The sequence below is a fragment of the Hemiscyllium ocellatum genome, chromosome 50 (assembly GCF_020745735.1).
Source record: "Hemiscyllium ocellatum isolate sHemOce1 chromosome 50, sHemOce1.pat.X.cur, whole genome shotgun sequence".
NCBI lineage: Eukaryota > Metazoa > Chordata > Chondrichthyes > Orectolobiformes > Hemiscylliidae > Hemiscyllium > Hemiscyllium ocellatum.
This window is the reverse complement of record NC_083450.1, coordinates 6,874,588-6,897,087: the sequence shown is the minus strand read 5'-3', so window position 1 is coordinate 6,897,087 and position 22,500 is coordinate 6,874,588. Positions and strand designations below refer to the sequence as shown.

Here is a 22,500-nt window from a genome sequence, read left to right as displayed (position 1 = left end):
CAAACATCCTGCCCAGGGAAACCAGTCCATTCCTTAGCCTGGTGAAACTTCATTGAACTTCCTTCCTTAAATAATGATGAGATCAGTGCTGGACATGGTGGTCCAGATGTGGTTCCATTTAATGTCCAGAATAAATGAAGTATAATCTTCCTTGGCGGGTTAGACTTGCTTATTTCTATTTGTTCTCTTTAATTTATCTGTTATATTTAGCTACATGCCCAAACAAGCTAATGAACCTGTTGGGTGATTGCAAAAGATGAGGCTTCTGTACTTTTGCCCATTAGATCTCCTTGCGTGCCTCACTAGCATTGTCACATCGTCCTGAACCTGAGCAAGTTGGATGACCATGATCTAAGGGGTGTTACCGCCCGGAGTATGAAGTATCCAGGGCCAACTTCGTCTCTGCCTGACTCGTTGCGGTCAGTGAAGATCAACCTCCAGCTCATAAACTCTGAGCTAAAGCTACTAGAACCACAAATACTGCAGATGCGTTTGCCCTGAATTTTCACTGACACCAAGGGCTCCCACAGGCTGCAGCTGTGACACACAGCCCCATGTCTGCCACCCTGAACATAATTGATTCAAATAATTTTAATAAATGAATCATTTTCACTTTTAAATATATTACCTCACACGCACCACTGTTTTGAATCATTAGAATAGTGTTGATGCTAAGCACTTACCACTAAACGATTAGCCTCTTTCTCTGTAGTGGAGTATGAGCTAATCCTACAAGGTGAAAATGTTAGAAAAGGCAAAATCGAAGGAACACCCAAGTCCCTTACTCTCTCAACTGCCAGCACTGTCACCTTCAGTATCCACGTCCATGTCCTACACCTCCTTATCTCTGTCACTACCTTACATCCACCCCATCTCTGTCACCTCCAGCTCCTACACTCCCTCCATATCCCTGTGACCTCCTTCGGACCTGCAACCCTCCCCATCTCTCTCACCTCCAGCCTCCTACACTCCCTCTCTATCTCTGTTGCCCCCAATCTCTGTCACATCCTCCGGCCCCTATGCCCCTCCCTAGAACCATCACCTACTCCAGCCCCCACACCTCTTCCGATCTCTGTCACCCCCCTCCCTTTTACTGTCACCTCATCCAGCTTCTACAACCCTCCCAAATCTGTCTAACCTTCTCCAGCTCCTATGCCCTCCCCCTCCCTATTTCTATAATTTCCTCCAGCCCATACACTCCTCCCTATTTCTATAACATCTTCCTGGCCCTGCACCTCTCCCCATTTCAGTAGATTTCTGCAGTCGTCCACTTTCAGCTCCTTGTGATACCTGACATCCAGTGTTCCACTGTGCACGGCTGTACTTTCAGCTGAGTTGGGCCCTAAGCCTTAGCATTCCCTCCCTAAACCTCCCCGTCTCTCTCTCTCTCTGTCTCTCCTGCTTTAAGATGCTCCTTAAAACTGACCTGTCTTATCAAGTTTTGGATGCCTGTCTGTTCTAATTGATACTCTCTGTTTTTGAAGTGCATTGGAGCCTTTTATTACACTAATTGCACTGCCTAAATGTAAGACAACAAAGTTGTTATCTGAGAGAGGAGCCCAAGGCCTTGACCTTTAGGATCAAGGGCAAAGAAGCAAGTTTCTCACCTGCCACAGAGATGTCTCAGGCTGTGCAAGAACCCCATGCACGTGTTCCAATGTGGAAATGCCAGGCGACTATGGAAACCATTGTGTCTGAGAGTAGGCCTCCAGCAAAGCCTGGTACGCAGCCCTGTGCTGGGATCACACCTACCTCCCAGAGCAAACGGGGTGTTTTTTTCACAACTGCACGCAAAAGCAGATGGTAAAGTTGACACGTTCAGAGACTAGTATGTGTTAGATCGTATCTGAACAGGAAGAGACCATTCATCTCCTGCATCCTGTTCCCTGACTCCCATCTACCCGCCCTTGCCCCATGTCCCTTAATACTTTGAGCAATTATCTATCAATCTCAAATTTAAAATCTTGCAAAAGGGTACCAAGTTTCTATCACCCATCAAAATGTTCTCTCATTCCACTTCTGAAATTAGATTAGGCTTGCAGTGTGGAATCAGGCCCTTCGGCTCAACAAGCCCACACCGACCCGCCAAAGCGCAACTCGCCCATACCCCTACATTTACCCCTTACTTAACACTAGGGGCAATTTAGCATGGCCAATTCACCTGACCTGCACATCTTTGGATTGTGGGAGGAAACCGGAGCACCCGGAGGAAACCCACGCAGACACGGGGAGAATGTGCAAACTCCACACAGTCAGTCGCCTGAGTCGGGAATTGAACCCGGGTCTCAGGCGCTGTGTGGCAGCAGTGCTAACCACTGTGCCACCGTGCTGCCCATATGTTGTGCTCTAATCTCTTTTAACTCTATTCCTTAGTCCTGGATTCCCCGTCTTGCGGTATTAGCTTCTTTGCAGCTGTTCTATCAATCCCACTTCATCACCACCTTTACTCTTCTAAATTCCGGGGTGTACCATTGAAGACCAGGTGACATTCTAGGTAACCTACACTGCCGCGACTCAAAGCTTGTTGATCATGCCCAAGCTGCTAGAGACTTTTTTTTGGAGGGCAGAGGTTTGACGAGAGGGGAAGGAGGAAGATATGTCCATCTGGAGCTTGGAGAGTCATAGAGCTGTCGAGCATGGAAATAGAACCTTCGGCCCAAATCGTCCATGCTGGCCAGGTATCCTAAATTAACCTAGCATTTGGCCTATATTCCGCTGAACCTTTCCTAGTCATAATCCCATCCGGATGCCTTTTAAATGTTACAGTTGTACCCGCCTCAGCCACTGCCTCTGGCAGCTCATTCCTTACATGCATCACCCTCTGCATGAAGCATTTGCCCATCAAGTCCCTTTTATATCTTTCCCCTCTCACCTTAAACCTATGCCCTCTAGTTTTGGGCACCCCTACCCTGGGGAAGAGACTTTAGCTATTCACCCTACCCATGCCCCTCATGATTTTATAAACCTCTAGATGGTCACCTCAGTCTCCAACACTCCAGGGAAAACAGCCCCAGCCTATTCAACCTCTCCTTTTCATTCAAACCTTCCAACTCCAGCAACACCTTTGTAAATCTTCTCTGCGTCCTTTCAAGTTTAACATCTTTCCTGTAGAAGGGAGCAGCTGTGTTGTACAGTACATACTAGACCCAGCACCAGAGGGACCTGGTTCTTTACCAGGCCTCTCCTGTACACTCTTTGTCCCCTGTCTGCTCCCAGTTGAAGCTCTCTCAGTTAGTGGGGAGCTCCACACCCATCTCCATGGATCATGTCGAAGGGTTCAATGGTCTGTTTCTGTTCTAATGTCAAACCTGATGACATGAACCTGCCCCTCTTCCTGCTCAAAGGAGGAATTCTGTTCAACTTGTGTCCCCCGTCCTTCCAAGTTTGTGTTAATCTGGTTTTGTCAGGTGTAGCCTGTAAAGCTTAGGATGAGTCAGGAATGATATGTTGTGTGTAATGGTTGTTCACAACTTAAGGGTCATTTTATTTTTGGTGAGTGACTATGCCTTCAGTTGCCTCAACCTTAAACTCTGGAATTAAACCAAGTGAGGAGGGTTGAATCAGCTCCTTTGTTTTTTACCGCTCTCATTCAGTTGTAATAAATATTTAAAATACTTTTTAGTATTCAGCTGTCTCACATCACTTAAAATGTAGTAGTGGTGAAAATGAAGGGACAAGGTTTGCTTGAATGGGATAAAGAGGAATTACTAACTCCAAGATAACTAATAGACTACTACATCAAATACACATTTAAAGTGGGAGTGTCTAAAAGAAAGGTAAGGATTGTAAAATTATAAAAGTTCTAAAATAGTCATGAAGTGTTAGAGTTGAACCTGAGACCACAGTTTTTTGGCTGATTCTCTGCAGGACCGTGTTTGCAGAATCCTTGAGTTCTCGCTCAACAAAGGCAAAATACTGCGGATGCTGGAAATCTGAAACGAAAGCAGAGAATGTGGGAGAAACTCAGTAAGTCTGGCGACATCAATAGAGAGAGAAACTGGTGTTAACATTTCTAAAGAAGAACCATATCAGAGTCAAAGCATTAACTTACGTTTCTCTCTCCACTGATGCTGTTAGACCTCCTGAGTTTCTCCAGCATTCTCTATGATGGTTCATTGGTTGTTGCTAACTTTTTGAGAGATTGAGAAAGAAGTGTGATGTTGAGAGAGAGAGAGAGTTTTTCAGTCTTCGCTGTTGCCCAGTCCATGTTCTTTCTCTTGCCCAAAAGCTGTTTACATGAAATCGAATTTACTTGTGTGTCTCCAGGTCTCTCCCAGCTGTGTTATCCCGAGACATCTCTCACTCTAGTATATAGAACTTCCAGAAAGGTGTTGTTCGAATGTCAGGAACTGGAGTGCTGTGTCTGTGTGTGTGTCTGTGTGTGTGTCTGTGTGTGTGTCTGTGTGGTGGGTTTCAGTGCCTTTTAACAAATTGTTAATTTTAGCTCAGACTATACCACTGGTTTCATGAGCTTGGTTCAACCTGGTCAGGAGATCATGGTGCCCATCTTAAGTCCCTGCTTCTTCCTTTGTGAAGCCATTTCAGTTCATGATGACCTTTGGAATATTAAAATCAGACTAGATTCCCTTTGGAAACAGACCCTTCGGCCCAACCAGTCCATGCTGAACATAATTCCAAACCAAACTAGTCCCACACCTGCCTGGTCCCAGCCCATATCCTTCCACACCCTTCCAATTCATGTACTTACCTAAGTGTCTGTTAAATGTTGCAACCGTGCCTGCATTCCTCAGGATGTTCATTTCACAAGCGGACCACCCTCTACGTAAAAGATTTGCCCCTCATGTCTTTTTAAAATCTCTCTCCTCTCACCTTAAAAATATGCCCCCTAGTCTCGACGATGGAAGGTGAATGCTGGTAGTCCACCCGTTGTGACAGCTCAATAAACCGCTCCACCCCTCCCTCTCCTTTTAAAATTGCCCTGAGTTTCTGGTTACCAAACCCTAACATCTCCTTGCATGTTCTCTGGGATCGAACCTTGTCAGTGCCTTTAAAGACGCTCACAATGTCAAAGGTGCTCTACCAATGTAAGTTGCTGTTGTGTGAGGCGCTTGTTTCTTTTTCCAGCTGGAGTGTGTTTGTGCCCACTTCTTAATATAAAATAAACGTTATTTTTAAAGCTTCATTCTTTTTGGATACTGGTGTCGCTGACAAGGCCAGCATTTGTTGCCGATTCCCCGATAGAGAAGGTGGTGATGAAAAGTGAAAAATGACATTCCGTGCCTGCTCTTGGTAACTTGTGATATAGGGTCTTCCCAGTCAAGTTGCAGATACTTTTTAGTATTAGATTTTGTTGTCAAGTGCACACAAGTAGAGGAATACAGACAGTAGTGCAGTGTCATCTTGGTTACACACTTGATTGCAAAACTGGAATTTGTTTTAAAAACCTGCAGAGGTAAAGGAAACAAAGCCGAAAGGAATGAGAAATGCCCAGTTAGCAGAGTCCTCTTTAAGTCTTTTCTCCATGTGGGCACAGGGGCCAAGCCACAGCCTGGAATCTCGACAGGAGCGTTCAATGTGATTTTAAAACTGGTATCTCCTTTTCCCTCCTAACCCCCTACCCCACTGTTCATGCAAAAGATGATTTGACTTTGCGACTGAGGCAAGCTGCAGTTGTGAAATCTAGGCTTGGGAAATGTAATGAGAACTATTCAGTTATGAGGTAGAAATGGAATACACTGGAACTGCATGCAGCTGCTGCTTCCGTGCCTGAGGGGTCGGGTAAATTAGCTTCATACCTGGAGAAGAAAACAGGCACAATTTCTCCAACTGGCGAAGAATCCTGTGAGATTGCTATAAGATACAGGAGCAGAATTAGACCATTCAGCCCATCAAGACTTCGTCAATTGGTTGTGCTGATATGTTTCTCGACCCCCCCTTCTCCCCATAACTCTTGATCTCCTCAACAGTCTAGGACCTATCTTTCTCTGTCTTTAATGCATTCAGTCACTTGATCTTCACTGCCCCTCTCTGGCAATGAGTTCTACAGATTCGCCACCCCTTTGACTGAAGAAATTCCTTCTCATCTCCATTCTAAAGGGTCGTCCCTTCGACCTGAGGCTGTGCCTCAAGTCCTAATCTCTCGTGGTGAAAACATCTTCTCCAAATCCACTCTATCTAGGCTTCTCAGTATCCTGTAAGTTTCAATCCCAATTCAGTTGTAGCTTGGTTCTAAGAGGAGAGTCAATGCAGGACAGAATGAGACCATTCTGCTCACCATTCTCCCCAGCCCCACCACGTCTTAGCCCTGAGGGCCCGTCTGATTTCCTTTAGAGACTTTTATCATCTGCAAACACCACCTCACGGTTACCATTCGAGTATGTAAAAACAAATTAAGTTTTCCCTTGTATGTCCCCAGCCCCACAAACTCCAGTCTCTCGCCCAGAAGTTACTAAGCATGAGAACAGGCTTTTCCAGTGTCGTGGAATGGGAATTCTGTCCTTGAATGTTCTCCACCATTTCGATACAGAACTTGCCGTGCTTAGCTGGTGTTAAGGATGGAGTTGGACTTGGGTCTGTTCATCTCCCCGTCCCCCCCCAACCTAACTGTTGGAGACCATCCCCTCCCTCGGCCTTGCTACTGCTGCCACCACCTCTTGAGTAGAAATGAACTTCTGACATCCTCATCTGATCCTTTAGTTGTCTCCCTTTAATTTGCCTCCCCCTGTTTTGGCGTTCCACTCTCTAAAGTGGCCCCTCTGTTATTAAGGAATCTAAAATGCATGTTGTTGATACTGCTGCTTCAGCTAAGTTTGCACCATCAAAGCTGATCCGATTCTGGGAGGCTCTCGTCTCGGCTTTATTTTTCCTGCGTTCGGAATCTGCTGTCTCTCCCTTTCATCATGTATAATTGCAGGGCAGAGCTTTTGTTGTGGGGTTTAATTCGGTGGCTGTTGTGTTTAATCACCAGCTATTTACCGCCGCAGCCATGATGCACTTTAATGAGAAGCAGGAATGATCTTTCGCCCATTTCGAAAGCACCTTGTGTGACTGTGTGACAGCTGCAGAGCGGTTTGGGGTGGGCGCATTTGCTCTTTGAAGTGTGGTTACTGTTGTAATGCAGGAAACACGGCTGTCAATTTGCACACAGCAAACTCCTACAAGTGAGGCCAAGCTGATGACCCAAGCCATGGCCCCACCAACACCTCTTCCAATAATGGCAGTGGGATCTATTGCATCTGCCTGAGAGGGACGGGTGGAGGTCTTCGGTTTAACGGCACACACTGAAAAGTGATTGCGCAGTGGGCCGGAGAGGTAGGAGACCCACCCTGACTCTCTTCCTCATCACCGTTGTGTGTGCATACGTGTTTGTGAGAATGTCGGGTTTATGACTGGCCTGTGACATTGTCTACAGTCAGAGGGATTGGCATGTTTTTACCTCGATGATTATTAACAGAGTCATGAGGGACATTTAAACTGGACATGCACATGAATAGCAGTGAGTTGAGGAGCGCGTACGTTAAGCTATTATATTTTACGTTAGGATTAAACCTCGGCACAACATCGTGAGCCAAGGGGCCTGTTCTATGCTGTGTTTTTCTCTGTTCTATGATTTGCTCTTCACAAGTTGCAGGTAGAATGTGCTGTTACAATTGATACTGGAGAATTGATGCTGATCACAGGGTGGAATGATGCAATTGGTAGAGCTAACCAAATTGTCTCATTCCACCCCATTTCCCCTGTAGCTTCGTGAATATTTCCCCATCAAGTATTGTAGAGTCATAAGTGATATACAGCACAGAAACAGACCCTTCAGTCCAACTCGCCCATGCAGACCAGACGTCCTAAATTAATCGAGTCACGTTTGCCAAATTTGACCCATCTCCCTCTAAACTTCCTATTCATGTCCCTCTCCAGATGCCTTTTAAAAGCTTTAATTGTACTCACTTCTACCACTTCCTCTGGCAGCTCGTTGCATACACGCACCAGCCTCTGTGCAAAAGTTGCCCTTCAGGTCTGATTAGATTCCCTACAGTATGGGAACAGGCCCTTCAGCCCAACAAGTCCATACCAATCCTCCGAAGAGTAATGCACCTAACACCATGGGCAATTTAGCATGGCCAATTCACCTGACCTGCACATCTTTGGACTGTGGGAGCACCCGGAGGAAACCCACGCAGACACTGGGAGAATGTGCAAACTCCACACAGACACTTGCCCGAGGTGGGAATCGGACCCGAGTCCCCGGTGCTGTGAGGCAGCAGTGCTAACCACTGAGCCACTCTGCCGCTCTTAAATCTTATCCCTCTCATCGTAAACCCATGTCCTCTACTTTTGGACTCCCCTACTCTGGGTAAAAGAATGGCCATTCACCTGATACATGTCCCTCAATATTTTATAAACCACAGCCTCCTACACTTTAGGGGAAAAAAATAACCCAGTCTCTCCTTGTAACATAAACCCTCTAGTCTTAGTAAGATCCTTGTAAGTCTTTATTGCCCCCTTTCAGATAAATAACATTCTTCCTATTAGCAGGGCGCCCACAATTGTATGTAGTATTCCAAAAGTAGCCCCAGCAACATCCTATAAAGCTATAACATGACTTCCCAACTCCTGTTTTCAGTGCTCTGACCAATGAAGGCAAGCATGCCAAACACCTTCTCTCCCACCGTGCCGCTTTCAAGGAACTATATACCTTTACCTCGAGGTGTCTCTTGGGGTGCAGATTTGGGCAGTGCAGTAGCACTGTGGTAATGTCACTAGGTTAGTAATCCCAGAGTCCTGATGAAAGATTCGACCTGAAATGTTGACCCTCTCCTCCTCCTCTGATGCTGCCTGAACTGTTATGCTTCCTACAGCTCAACTCCTTATCCACTCTGACTCTCCGCAATCTGCAGTTCTCACTATCTCCTAGTAATCCCAGAGTCCCAGGTCAGTATTCCAGGGACATGGGTTCAAATGCACATTAGCACATGGACTCAGCGGATCAAGAGGGTAGCTCACCCTCTCAAGGGCAACTAGGGGCGTGCTGGCCAAGTCAGTGATGCCCACGAGTGAATTTTAAAAACTCCACTCGAGCAGATGGCAAACTTTGCATCCCATTAAAATCCAGAATAAAATGGTTCCTAATGCAACCTGGTTAAAGTCGATCAGTTCCCCGACAGTGAAGGGAATCTGCCATCCTTACCCGGTCTGGACCTACACCTCACTGCAGGGCTGGGGTTCTGCTCTTCGCTCACCTTCGAAATGGCCCCCAGTGAGACATTCAGTGGCAGGGGGGCATTCAAGAATGGACAACCAACATCAGCCTGGCCAACATGGTCCGTATCCCATGAAAGAATTTTTAAAAAGTGAAACAAATCACAGACGCAAACACCTATTTATAAAAACAATGAAGAAAACTGAAAACAGCTTCAGAGTGAGAAGGAGCTGGAAGATTCAGTTGCTGATTTAAAACTCTGACAGAAATTGTAAACTTTGAAATAAGTAGTGAGACTTTGCTTTGCCTTGTGGCTTTCTTAATTACTTTTCTTCTTTTATTTTTCAGTCTCGATACCTTTTCTCTCTTGTAATTTTCACTTTCTGTTTGTTCTGCTTTCTCAATGTCACTGTGCTATTGTTTGATCTTGGGGGAGCCACAGTTGCGGGCTGTTTGAAGGGGGCAATAGATGTTCTGTAACCAATCTGTCCAGGGTTATCATCACATACCTATTGAGCAAATAGCAGTTGAACCTGGGCCTCCTGGCTCCCAGGTAGGGACACTACCACTGCACCACAAGGAGGGCTATATGCTGCTTGCTAGCTGAGGGATTATCCAAGATTTTGAGCCAGGGTCAGCATTGGTTCTAGCAACAATGAGGCCTGACTGAACTGACGTTTGAAGGACAGCAAAATTAGCGTCATCGGTAACCTCAGGGTCACTCTGCTTTCTCTGCACAGATGCTGCCAGACCTGATAAGTTTCACCAGCAATTTCAGTTTTTGTTAGAGGTTTCAGGCATCTGCAGTTCTTTATTTTTGTGAAATTAGGGTGTTTGGCAAAGATCTTGAGCAGTGCAATTGGGCAGTTTAATCAGGTCGTGTGTTCCAATGCTACAGCAGCTGACTGCAGTGTCCACGTCCACCTGGTCAGATAAACTGAGTCTCTCTATTGGAATTCAGCCGAGGTCTGTTCTGTCCCAGTGCTCCCCTTCTTCCCACCCCCCACTACCACTACCCCCAACCAAGACTGGGAGGAACAGTGCCGAGGGAGCACAGCAATATGGGAGGGTCAGTACTGAAGGAGCACCGCACTCTGGGAGCATCAGTGCTGAGGGTGCCCTGCACTGTTGGATGTTCAGTGCTAGGGGACTGCCACACTCTCCAAGGATCGGTACTGAACGAGGGTTGTGCTATCAGAGTATCCATGCTAAGGGAGCACCGCCTTGTCAAAGGGTCAATATTGAGAGAGCATGCATGTCAGGGTCAGTGCTAAGGGAGCACCATCCTGTTGGAAGGTCGATGTTGAGGGAGCATCTTAGTGTTGAATGAGCGTCGCAGTGTCCGAGCGTCACACTGTCCGAGGGTCACTATTGAGACAGTGCTGCATTGTCCCAGGGCCAGTGCTCAGGGGCACCTCACTCTGGGAACGTCAGCAGTGAGGCACAACTGCACGATCAGAGTAAAACTTAATCGTGTGTGGCCTTGGAAGTGGATTCATCAGGAACTTTCAAAAGGGAACTGGAAAAGTATAGATGTTTATAAAATCATGAGGGGCATGGATAGGGTGAATAGCCAAGGTCTTTTCCCCAGGGTAAGGGAGTCCAAAACTAGAGGGCATAGGTTTACGGGGAGAGGGGAAAGATTTGAAAGGAAGCTGAGGGGCAACTTTTTCACGCAGAGAGTGGTGCGTGTATGGAACAAGCTGCCAGAGGAACTAGTGGAGGCTGGTACGATTGCAACACTTAAAAGGCATTTGGACTGAAATGTGGATGGGAAAGGTTTCGAGGGGTACGGGCCAAATGCTGGCAGATGGGACTAGTTCAGGGGACTAGGAAACATGGACGAGTTGGGCCGAAGGACCTGATTCTGTGGTGTAAGACTTCACTCTGTAAATTCTCTCGTAAGCAACAGGTTGGTAAAAGCCCAGTTTCTGTTGCAGATCGTCATCCAGTGACACTGCTGCCTGCAGAAGCTGTTTCAAACAACTCTGGCCACTATATGTCAACCTTGGATGGGGACAGCCACGAGCAGCATCTGCAACTCAGACAGCAGGTCACTGGATGATAATCTGCAGCAGGAACTGGGCTATTACCAACCTGTTTCTGCAAAACATACTCGGTGTGAGACATGTCCAGACCACAGTGTGAGTGAATCAGTTTAACACAGAACAAACCAGAAATTGAATCCAAGTGATTTTATTCCCCATCGTCACAGTGCCCTAAACCATAGTATCACCTTTCTTTATTGGAGATGCACCTGGAGTTTTGTGTGTAGTTAGCCAAAATGTTGGGGAGTTGTATTCTGCGTTGATGAAATGTTTAAAAAAGAAATCTGTATGCTGCTTTAATCAACAAGTGTTAAAAGAAGCCGGTGATTTGATCTGGTTTCTGTCAGTGAGGTGTAAGTATCGGAAGCTGTGCTATGAGTGTTTCACAGTCAGGGGCTTCATACAAAGAAAGACTTTAGTTTGGTTTCACTATTTATCCTGTGGCTCCGAAGGTCTAGGAGAAAGTGAGGACTGCAGATGCTGGAGATCAGAGCTGGAAAATGTGTTGCTGGAAAAGCGCAGCAGGTCAGGCAGCATCTGAGGAGCAGGAGAATCGACGTTTCGGGCATGAGCCCTTCTTCAGGAAGCTTATGCCCAAAACATCGATTCTCCTGCTCCGAAGGACTGGGTAGATGTTACATCAGTGTTCTGTGGTGCTTGATATTTTCCTAGCCGATGCGATTGAAAGTCTCAAGGCTTTCAAGTTGGTGAGCTTGAGGACTAATTGGCAGAAAAGAATGAGGCAACATCTGTGTATTTCATGTGTTTCTCGGTGTGAGCCGTACTGCGCGGTTAATTGGGTCGACAGAGCATCCATTTTGCACATGACAAGGTCCCAGGGTCAAAAAAAAATGACTGACGGGTCAATCTCATTTTTATGGTGTTGATTGGTAGAGTGTAGCCAAGGTACCAGAGATCCTCCCCTCCCCTCCCCTCCCCCTCCTCCCAAACCCCTCCACTCCTATCCCATTACCCCTCCCCCTCCTCCCAAACCCCTCCACTCCTATCCCATTACCTCTCGCTCTCTCCCTCACCCTCCCCCTCCCCCTCCTCCCAAACCCCATCACTCCTAACTCATTACCTCTCTCCCTCCCCCTCCCCCTCCTCCCAAACCCCTCCACTCCTATCCCATTACCTCTCCCCTCCCCTCCCCCCTCCCAAACCCCTCCACTCCTATCCTATTACCCCTCCCCCTCCTCCCAAACCCCTCCATTCCTATCCCATTACCTCTCCCCCCTCCCCCCCTCCGCCTCCTCCCAAACCCCTCCACTCCTATCCCATTACCTATCTCCCTCTCCCTCTCCCTCATACCTTTTCATTTCAAGGAACTCTTGTGGTGCAACAGTGCTGCCCCTATCTCTGACCCAGGAGGCTCAGGTACAAGTCCCACTTGCTCCAGGCATGTCTGAGCAACAGCTCAGTTTTTAAACAAAAAAAGGAAAAAAAAAATCCATTCTATGTCCATTCCTGTCGAGCAGCTTGGACCTCTGGGCCAAGCCTGCCTCAATATGAAAACACGTTTAACCACAGTGGGCACAGTCACAGAACAGAGGACAAACAGAGTGGCGAGGAGTTCCTCAGTGGCAGAGCTCTGTCCTCTGACTCAGAGATCTTGGCCCGCTCCACAGACCCTAGCATGGGATGGAGGCCTAGTAATGAGAAGTGCCAGGGGTCTGGAGGTGTAGTCTTTCAGGATAAGGCACCAAACTGAGGCCCTCTGGGTCGGTCGGGAAAGATCCCGCGGCAAATGCTGGGAGGTGGGTAGAGGCGGGAAATGAAAGCAATCTCCCCATTGTGCTGGGATTCAATATTAAGCCCTCAACCAACATCACGCTTTTGTAAGAAAAGAATTCTGTGTCATTGCTCTTTGTGGGATCGTGCCCTGCTCAAATCAGCTGCTGTATTTCCTACATTGCAACCTCTTCAGAAAAAAGTGCTTAATTGGGTGAGGGGGAGGTGAGTTTGGGGTAGGGAGGTTTGATGCCTGCAGATTATAGGGGAATGCTGGCAGTCAAAGTTTTGTACTTAGGAATTTTTAAAAATTAGCTTCCGGGGTGTGAGTGTCACTGGCTAGGCCAGTATTAACACCCATCTCTAGTGGCCAGTCAGCCACACTGCTGTGGATCTAAAATTACATGTAGGCTAGGTCTGGACAGCAAATTTCCTTCTCTATTTAGTGAACCAGATGGCTTTATAGACACAGTGTTGAGTCATAGAGTCATACAGCACGGAAACAGACCCTTCAGTCCAACTTGTCCCTGTCGACAAGACATCCCAATCTGACCTAGTCCCATTTACCAGCACTTGGTCCACATCCGTATAAACCCTTCCTATTCATATACCAATCCAGATGCCTTTTAAGTGTTGTAATTGCACTAGCCTCCACAACTTCCTCATTCCACACAGGCACCAGCCTCTGCGTGAAAAAGTTACCCCGCAGATCCCTTTCATACCTTTCCCCTTAAACCTGTGCCCTCTAGTTTTAGACTCCCCCAAGCTAGGAAAAAGAGTTTGGCTATTCACTTTATCCATGCCCCTCGTGATTTTATAAACCTTTATAAGGTCACCCCTCAGCCTCTGACACTCCAGGGAAAAGAGCTGCAGCCTGTTGAGCCTCTTCCTATAACTCAAAATCTTCAGTCCTGTTAACATCCTTATAAAGCTTTTCTCTCCTTGCTTAACACCCTTCCAAAATGTCCTTTTACGACAATCGCCGGTGATCATCCTTTAATTTTCAGGTGTTTGTTAAATTCAAATATTGCTATCTGCTGGGCTGGGATTCGAACCCGTGTCCCCAGAACATTCGCCTTGGGCTCCGGGGTGCTGATCTTGCAACATTACCACTACATCTTGTTTGATCATCACACAAAACACTGAAGTTTGACATTAAGCATGAGGACACAGGAGGGAGGGAGGAAAGGCGATAGCATCAAAAGAGGGTAGATATATCAATATTTTCCAATCCATACTGCATGGTGGATAAGTCTTTACTGGAATTGCAGCTGTCGCAATAAAGTTTGCTGCCCCCACATTGAGCTGTTTATCAATCAGTTCTCCCAGTGGAGCACGTTTTCCTAGTTCCCAGAAAAGCACAATGCATTGCTGAGTGATAATTGCTGAAGTAAAACTTCAGTCGAGCACCTCCAACTCACCCACTACTGAAACGAAGTCGAGTGTTTGAGATATTTTAAAGGTCAGGTATTGATTTGAGTGGATCACAGCTGAATTGCAGAGTGCTAGGACTTGTGGTGGACTTGGGGGGGAAAACAAAACCACTCTCTTCAACTGCAAGTTCCAAGTTTTTGTTCTGTGCTCGCCACACGACTCATGTTTAAGCTTAAAAATAGCACAACGCCAGGTTATAGTCCAACGTGATTTTTAACTTTGTACACCCCAGTCCAACGCCGGCATCTCCAAATTCTGTTTAAGCGAACCTTGAGGTGAAGTGTGGGCCTGAGACGGGAAGCGTGGAGTAAATACTTTCCGCATAAGGAAGGTTGAGAAGAGAAACTTACCAGGAAGCCTCCAGCTTTAAATAGGGAAAGGCATTTGTGTAGCACCTTTCGCCAGGCCAGCAAATGAAGTGCAGTTCCTGTTGAAATATATGAAACATGGCAACTGATGGGTGCACAGCACTGACCCTCCAACAGTGCAGAGCCCCCTTGGTACCAACAGTGTGGTGCTCCCTCAGAGCTGAACCTCTGACCATGTGGTGCACCCTCAGCGCTGGTCCTATGAGTATCGGATTAAGAGCTTAATTCCTGGAATGAGACTGGGACTCAGTGAGAGTGAGAGGAGGCCATGACCCTCTGAGTAATGACTAACACTGCAACTTAAAAGGACCAGGCGAGCAGGCACACAGGAATACTGCTGCCTTCCAGTTCACCTCTGAACCGTGCAGAATCCTGACTTAGAAACTCTGTCAGTCATTCCATCTGTGACACTGTATCAAAGTCCAGTGGTAGTTCTCTGTGCGTCTTACACTACACAGACTGCAGCAGTTCAGAAAGACAACTTACCACCACCTTTTCAAGGGGCAATTAGTCTGGGCAGAGTTATTCGGTTAGGGAGGATTTGCCAAGAGGCATCCCACATTATGAATTACACACCACATTACCATGAGTGCAACAAAGTGCAAATTGGCTTTTCAGCTGCAGACCGTTCCAAAAATATGAAGGTCACTCCAGCCCTCCCTCTTTGCTCGCTCGCAGGATTCCTGAACCTTTCCTGATATGGTGTTAGAATTCGGTAACACAACCTTTGGGCCCTAATGCCTGAGCCGTGTCACTGAAAGAGTTGTCCCGTTAGTCCCAGTGCCCCCTTGTTCTTGCCATCAGTGTCTCTTGCCTGAAATACAAACATTTCCTTCTCCTATGGTCAAGAACTCACTTTTGGAAGTCACCGTGTCCCCTTTGCACTAACTTATCCGAGCTGAAAATGTGTTGCTGGAAAAGTGCAGCAGGTCAGGCAGCATCCAAGGAACAGGAAATTCGACGTTTCGGGCATGGTGCTTATGCCCGAAACGTCGAATTTCCTGTTCCTTGGATGCTGCCTGACCTGGTGCACTTTTCCAGCAACACATTTTCAGCTCTGATACTCCAGCATCTGCAGACCTCACTTTCTTCACTAACTTATCCGACCATAGCATGCTAACGCGCTAAATGTATTTACCACAATCCCATTTGTTTGGGCATCCAGTTATTGCACCTCTGGGATTTTTCCGACTCCAGGAGGGAAGTACAGTGGGTGCCTGAAGTGAAAGCAAGAGGGGCTGCAGATATCTGTGTTGAAAGAGAGAGGGGCAAGTTAACGTGGAGAGATGATGACCTATCGTATTATTTATTGGCTGTTAATCCCAAGGCCCAGGTAATGATCCGGGGACTGGATTTGCACCCCATCAAGGCAAGTGGTCGAATTTGGAGAAAGCGAGAACTGCAGATGCTAGAGATCAGAGTCCAGAGTGTGGCGCTGGAAAAGCACAGCAGGTCAGGCAGCATCCGAGGAGCAGGAGAATCGACGTTTCGGGCATAAGCCCGTTATCAGGAGGGCTTGTGCCCGGAACGTCGCTTCTCTTGCTCCCCAGATGCTGCCTGACCTGCGGTGCTTTTCCAGCCCCACACTCGCGACCCGGGTGGTGGAATTTGAATTCAGTAAAAATCTGTAAGTAATAATGTAATGATGACCATGAAAGTGCGGTTTAATTTTAAAAGAAAACCCCATCTGGTTCACTAATGCCTTACAAGGAAGGCAACCTGCCAACCTTAACTGGCCAGGGCTACGTGTGATTCCACATCCGCAGCAATGTGGTCGATTCTTAACTGCCCTCTGGGCAATTAGGGATGGGCAGTAAATGCTGGGCCCAGTCAGTAGCGCCCACAACCCGTGAACGTGTAAAATATAATTTCTGAGAAAGTTACGAGTCAGGAGTAGGCCATTTAAGCCCTTGAGTCTGTTCCACCATTCAGCTTAGTTTCTGTGCTGAAGACCCGAGTGCAGTGTTTTGATCCCTCAGCCCTTATGACTCAGCAGCAGTCGAAAGTAACCCCCCACTCCCCCACCAGGCCAGGGTGCAGCAGTGCAAGCCTCTATCGCCTGTGTAGACTCCCGGAACGATTTGAGGAACTTGCAGGGCAGGGAGACCCCTCAACACTTCTTTTTAAACTGGAAGCTGAGAGCTGCTGTCTCATCTGATGAATGTTGCCGGTCTGTATCAGGCTGGGGAAGGGGAGGTAGAATTCTGCCCTTGGTATTTCCCCGTGCACTTTGCTGCTAAGCTGGGGATTTACAGCAGTCGCTTGATGACGATCTCGAGTACTGAAATTAAAACCAGCACCTCTTTCACTGAAACAGAAATGCCACCTTTCATTACACAACTACTTTGGTACTCGTTGCTTAAGGGGTTTCGCATTCATGGTTAGGCTCAGTGGCCTTTTTCTTATTAGAACAAAATTTTTATTTTAATTTGTTTGTGGGACGTGAGCGTCACTGGCTGGCCAGTATTTATTGCCCGGCCCTAGTTGCCCTTAACAAACTGCCTCTCTTGAACTGCTGCAGTGCATGTGCCGCAGGCAAACCCCATGATGCCCTTGGGGAGGTAATTCCAGGATTTTGACTTAGCAACACTGAAGGAACGGTGATGCGTTTCCAAGTCAGGATGGTGAGTGGTTTGGAGGGGAATTTGGAGGGAATGTTGTTCCCATTTAATGCCTTTGTCCTTTTTAGATAGAAATGGGTTTGGAAGGATGACGTCTGAGAATTTTTGGTGAATTTCTGCAGCGCATCTTGTACCAACTGCTGACACTGAGCATCAGTGGTGGAGGGCAAGGATGCTTGTAGTGGTGCCAGTCAAGCTAGCTGACTGTTCTTTCCTAGATGGTGTCAAGCTTCTCAAGTCTTTTCGGTAGTTAGGAGTATTCTCCTGACCTGTGCTTTGTAGATAGCAGATAGAGTGTGGAGGATCAGGAGGTGAGTTACTTGCTGCAGTATTCCTAGTCTCTGACCATGTGGCAATTGTATTTATATGGCAGGTTCAGTTGAGTTTCTGTTCAGTGATAATCCCCAGGAAGTTGATGTTGGGGGATTCGGTGATAGTAACATCCCTAGAAAGTCAAGGGCAGTGGTTAGATTGTCTCTTATTGGAGATGGTCACTGCCTGGCATAGTGTGAATGTTCCTTGTACTTTGTGTGTTGCTATTGGCAGATGGGTTGCCAATACAGTTCGTTAGTTCTCAAAATTTGCCACTTAGGAGCAAGATAAGTCTAGTAACTCAGAGAGGGTTTGGACTTGTCAATCTCAGAGGGCTGTGGACGCCCAGTCTTTGTGCATATTTGAGGCAGAGATCAAGATATTTCTGAGGGCCAGTGGCATATGGGACTGTGGGGCTGGTGTGATGAAGAAGTGATTGTGTTCAGCGGTGAGGCTGACGCAACAGGTTGAAAGGGCTGCAGCGGTATTGGCCTGCGATTCTGTCCTATGCTGGTAAACTGTGGAAATGGAAACTCTGCCCAAAGGAGGGCACTCGGTGCACCCCCTGTGTTGTAATCAGAATGTTATCCCAACACCACCCCCCCCCCCCCCCACAACGCCACCCCAATCCTCACTGCTCAGTGTTGGTGCAGAACTCGAGAAACCAGCAAAGATATTTCTCAATCCCATTCACATCCTCTCTTCAAAGACAGGAAATTGTCTGTACTTCCCCTTGCACTCAAATATCAATAAAATTTAAGAAAATGGAACCTTGGGCTCCAGACATTTGAGCCTTGGGTTGCTGACATTTCACTCCGTTATGGTCGTCTTTTACAGTCAGTTTAGTTTCGGAGGCTCATAGCCTAGTGGCTACTTTTTAATAGTTTTGAATAATTTTGCAAGTTAGAATGCTGAAACAGGTCTTTAATGTTCAAAAGGGGTGGGTCAATAGGGTAGGTGAAAAGTAGATGTTTCCATTTGTAAGGAGACAAGAACATGGGTGCTGCAAATGTGTTGCTGGTCAAAGCACAGCAGGTTAGGCAGCATCTCAGGAATAGAGAATTCGACGTTCCTGATGAAGGGCTTATGCTCGAAACGTCGAATTCTCTATTCCTGAGATGCTGCCTAACCTGCTGTGCTTTGACCAGCAACACATTTGCAGCTGTGATCTCCAGCATCTGCAGACCTCATTTTTTACTCTACGACAAGAACATGGGGCCCATCACTAATAAACATGTAGAATGGAGTCTTACTCCCATGAGGAATGGAAGAGAATGAGGGATTTGCTCCCACAAGGAGTGATGAGGGGAGAATGGGGGACTCGCTCCCACGGGACGTGGGGAGGACAGTGGGGGACTCGTTCCCATACGGAGTGGGATGAGAATGGAGGGTTTCAGTCCCACGGGGAGTGTGGGGAGAATGGGGTACTCCCTTTCATGGGAGTGGGGGAAGGAATGGGGGGTTTCAGTCCCACAGGGAGTGTGGGGAGAATGGGGTACTCCCTTTCATGGGAGTGGGGGAAGGAATGGGGGGTTTCAGTCCCACAGGGAGTGTGGGGAGAATGGGGTACTCCCGTTCATGGGGAGTGGGGGAAGGAATGGGGGGTTTCAGTCCCACAGGGAGTGTGGGGAGAATGGGGTACTCCCTTTCATGGGAGTGGGGGAAGGAATGGGGGGTTTCAGTCCCACAGGGAGTGTGGGGAGAATGGGGTACTCCCTTTCATGGGGAGTGGGGGAAGGAATGGGGGGTTTCAGTTCCACAGGGAGCGTGGGGAGAATGGGGTACTCCCTTTCATGGGGAGTGGGGGAAGGAATGGGGGGTTTCAGTCCCACAGGGAGTGTGGGGAGAATGGGGTATTTGCTCCCATGGGGAGGGGAGAACAGGGGAATCGCTCCCACAGGGAATGGGGAGGGGAGAATGGGGGTCTTGCTCCCGAGGGGGGAGAACGGGGGACTCGGTCCCACGGGAAGTGTGGGGTGAATGAGAGACTCACTCCCATAGGGGAGTGGGGGAGAACAGGAGATTCACTCCGGGGAGGGGGATTTGGGCGAGAATGGGCAACTCGCTCCCATGGGGAGCAGGGGAGAATGTGGGGTTTGGTCCAGCACAGATAGGTCAAGGCCAGTAACAGAGATGCAGTGGAGAAAAAAGCTGCATAAACGCAGGAGGAATAGGGAGTATGGGGTGGGAGGGGGACCCCGGAGAGAGGAGTGTGAGGGGGAAGGTTGCTATGGAGCGGGAACACTGGCACGGGGCACAGAGGGGTCAAATGACCTGTTTCTGTCCTGCAGAATAATTGTGATTTTTGGTATTTCTGATTTGTTTTATAAAATCTCTAAACATCCAGTCTTTGAAGTTTGGAACTGCTTTCCTGTGTGACTCTAAATGTAAAAGTCCAGGCTGTATTGACAGTGTGCTGGCAACATGGGGAAGTCAGGCATAGCTGTCTGTCGTCTGAATTTTCTCCAACTCCTGAAAGCCCAGAGCTGTGAGTAAGTTATGGTCAAGCTCTCTGACTGGAAAATTTCCCCCAGTTTGCCGACCTTTATTTTGGTTGCGGTACATGTTTGCTGAGCGAAATGTGAAACTAGGAGTTAAAGTGCAGTTGTTTCACTGTGAGTTCAGTGCTCGGATCTGTCCTGGAACGAAACAGGGTTGGCGGAGGGCGGGGGGGAATATTTAACTTTTCCACTTCTGTCCTTTTTACCCCTGCCATCACTGGGGTGGCCCCTTTGCAACCTTTCCTCGGCATCCAATTCTGAAACCCGACTTGATGTTTTTTCCCCCTTTTTTGAATATTTCTTTCCCTCCGAACCGCGTTTGACCCACGCAAAGGGACATTGAGGCAAAGGCCCAGTAACGTCTTGCCATGAAAGGGAGAGCCTTCTCGGTTCACGTTTCTCTCGCCCTTGAATTTTTCTCTTAAAAGGAAAAGCAAACCACTGTCTCGGTTCTAAAATATTAGAAAGTTCCTTTTAAAATGAGGGAGAAAATTGCAGGTTTGAGAGCCAACCCAGCACTCGCTTAATTTGGGGAAGCCGCACGTTTGTGCCTGGACCTGGTCAGCAGAGGTACTGGAGTCTCCGTTTAGGGGAGAAAATGTACTGTCCCTTACCCGGCCTGGCCCATGTGTTACTTTCTGTAGGCCCAACACAGTCTGGAAGATTCATAACTGCTTTTTGAAGCAACCCAAACAAGTGTTTATTGTCTGTCTTCAGCGTCTTTCTCATTTCAGAAGGCCATTAAGAGTGAAACACACCGCTGTGGATTCACATGTTGAGTCAGAGAGGTTTTTTTTTTAGTGGCAGAGTACTAGGCCCTTCAGCCTATTGTGTCTGTCTGGTCATCCGTTCCAATCCTATTTTTCAGCACTTGACCCCTAGCCTTGGATGATATGGAGTTTTAGGTGTTCATCTTAGATGCCTTGAGAATTCCTACCTCTACGAACCTGTTATGCATTGAGTTCCAGATGCCCACAGCCCCCTGGGTAGTCATAAAGCCACGAAACAGATCCTTCGGTCCAACCAGCCCCTGCCGACCATAATCTCAAACTAAACTACGCCAATCTGTCTGCACTTGGTCCATGTTCCTTCAAACATTTTATTCTTGTACTAATCCAAATGTCTTTTAAACGTTGTAACTGTCCCCACTTCCACACACACACTATTCTCAGTTTAATGAAAGAAAATTGCCCCCATGACTCCTTTAAAATTTTTCGCCTCTCACGTTAAAAAAATACCCTTAGTCTTGAATTGCCCCACCCTAGAGAAAAGACCCTTGCTATTCACCCGATCTATGCCCCTCAGGATTTTATAAACCTCTACAAGGCCATCCCTCAACCTCCTATACTCCTGTGAAAAAGTCCCAGCCTATCCAGCCACTCTTACAATTCAAACCCTCCATTCCTGGCAACTTCCTGGTGAAAAGGTTTTCCCAAGGGAGGCAATGGCCCAGTGGTATAATTAAGGAATTGTTCATGTTCTGGGGACCTGCGGACCCAAACACTTGAATCCTGCTTGCCATGGCAGATGGTGGAATTTGAACTCAGTAAAAATCTGGGAGCGCGAGCCTAATGATGACTGTGAATTGATTGTCGGAAAAACCCATCTGGTTCCCTAACGTCCTTTAGGGAAGGAGACTGACATCCTCACCTGATCTCACCAGCACTGTGGTTAATTCTTAACTACATCCTGGGCAAGTAGGGATTGACAGTAAATGCTAACCTAGCCAGCAATGCCCTCATCACATGAATAAATTTTTTTTTAAAAAATCCCCTCCTGCTCCTTATCTTAAAACCATGCCCTGAGGTTACTGACCCCTCTCCTAAAGGGAGAGGTTTCTCACTATCTACCTTGTTTATGCCCTACAGACAGGGTAGATCTCAATCAGAACATTGCCCTCTGCCTATCTATCTAAAACAGCCCCAGTCTATCTAGTCTCTCTTCGTTGCTGAATGTCTCCAGACAGGGCAACGTCCTGGTGAAATTCCTCTGCCTCTACCTCTCATCAATCACATTCTTCCTCAAGTGTGGCAACCTACGCACGGTAGGAATTTGCCTTAATTCGACAGCGCAAACTTTGTAGGCCAGACATGTAAGGATGGCAGATTTCCTTCCGGAACGGAAGTGAGTGAATTTCAGTGAAGATCGAGGGTGATTGATTGCCTAAGAAGAAGGAATAAGGGGTGTGCCATTCAGGACTGAGATGAGGAAGAATATCTTCACTAGGAGGGTTGTGAACAAGTGGAATTCTCTCCCACTGAAAGCTGTTGGGGCCAGCTCGTAAGGTATATTCGGGAGGGAGTTGGGAGTGGCGCTTGAAGCGAAATG

General features: G+C 47.4%; 1 protein-coding gene across 4 annotated transcripts in view; it reads left to right on the top strand.

Annotated features, from left to right (window-relative positions):
- Positions 1-22,500, top strand: part of LOC132805639 (zinc finger and BTB domain-containing protein 7B-like) — a 91,534-nt gene that overhangs the window by 60,288 nt on the left and 8,746 nt on the right. The window lies entirely within an intron of this gene.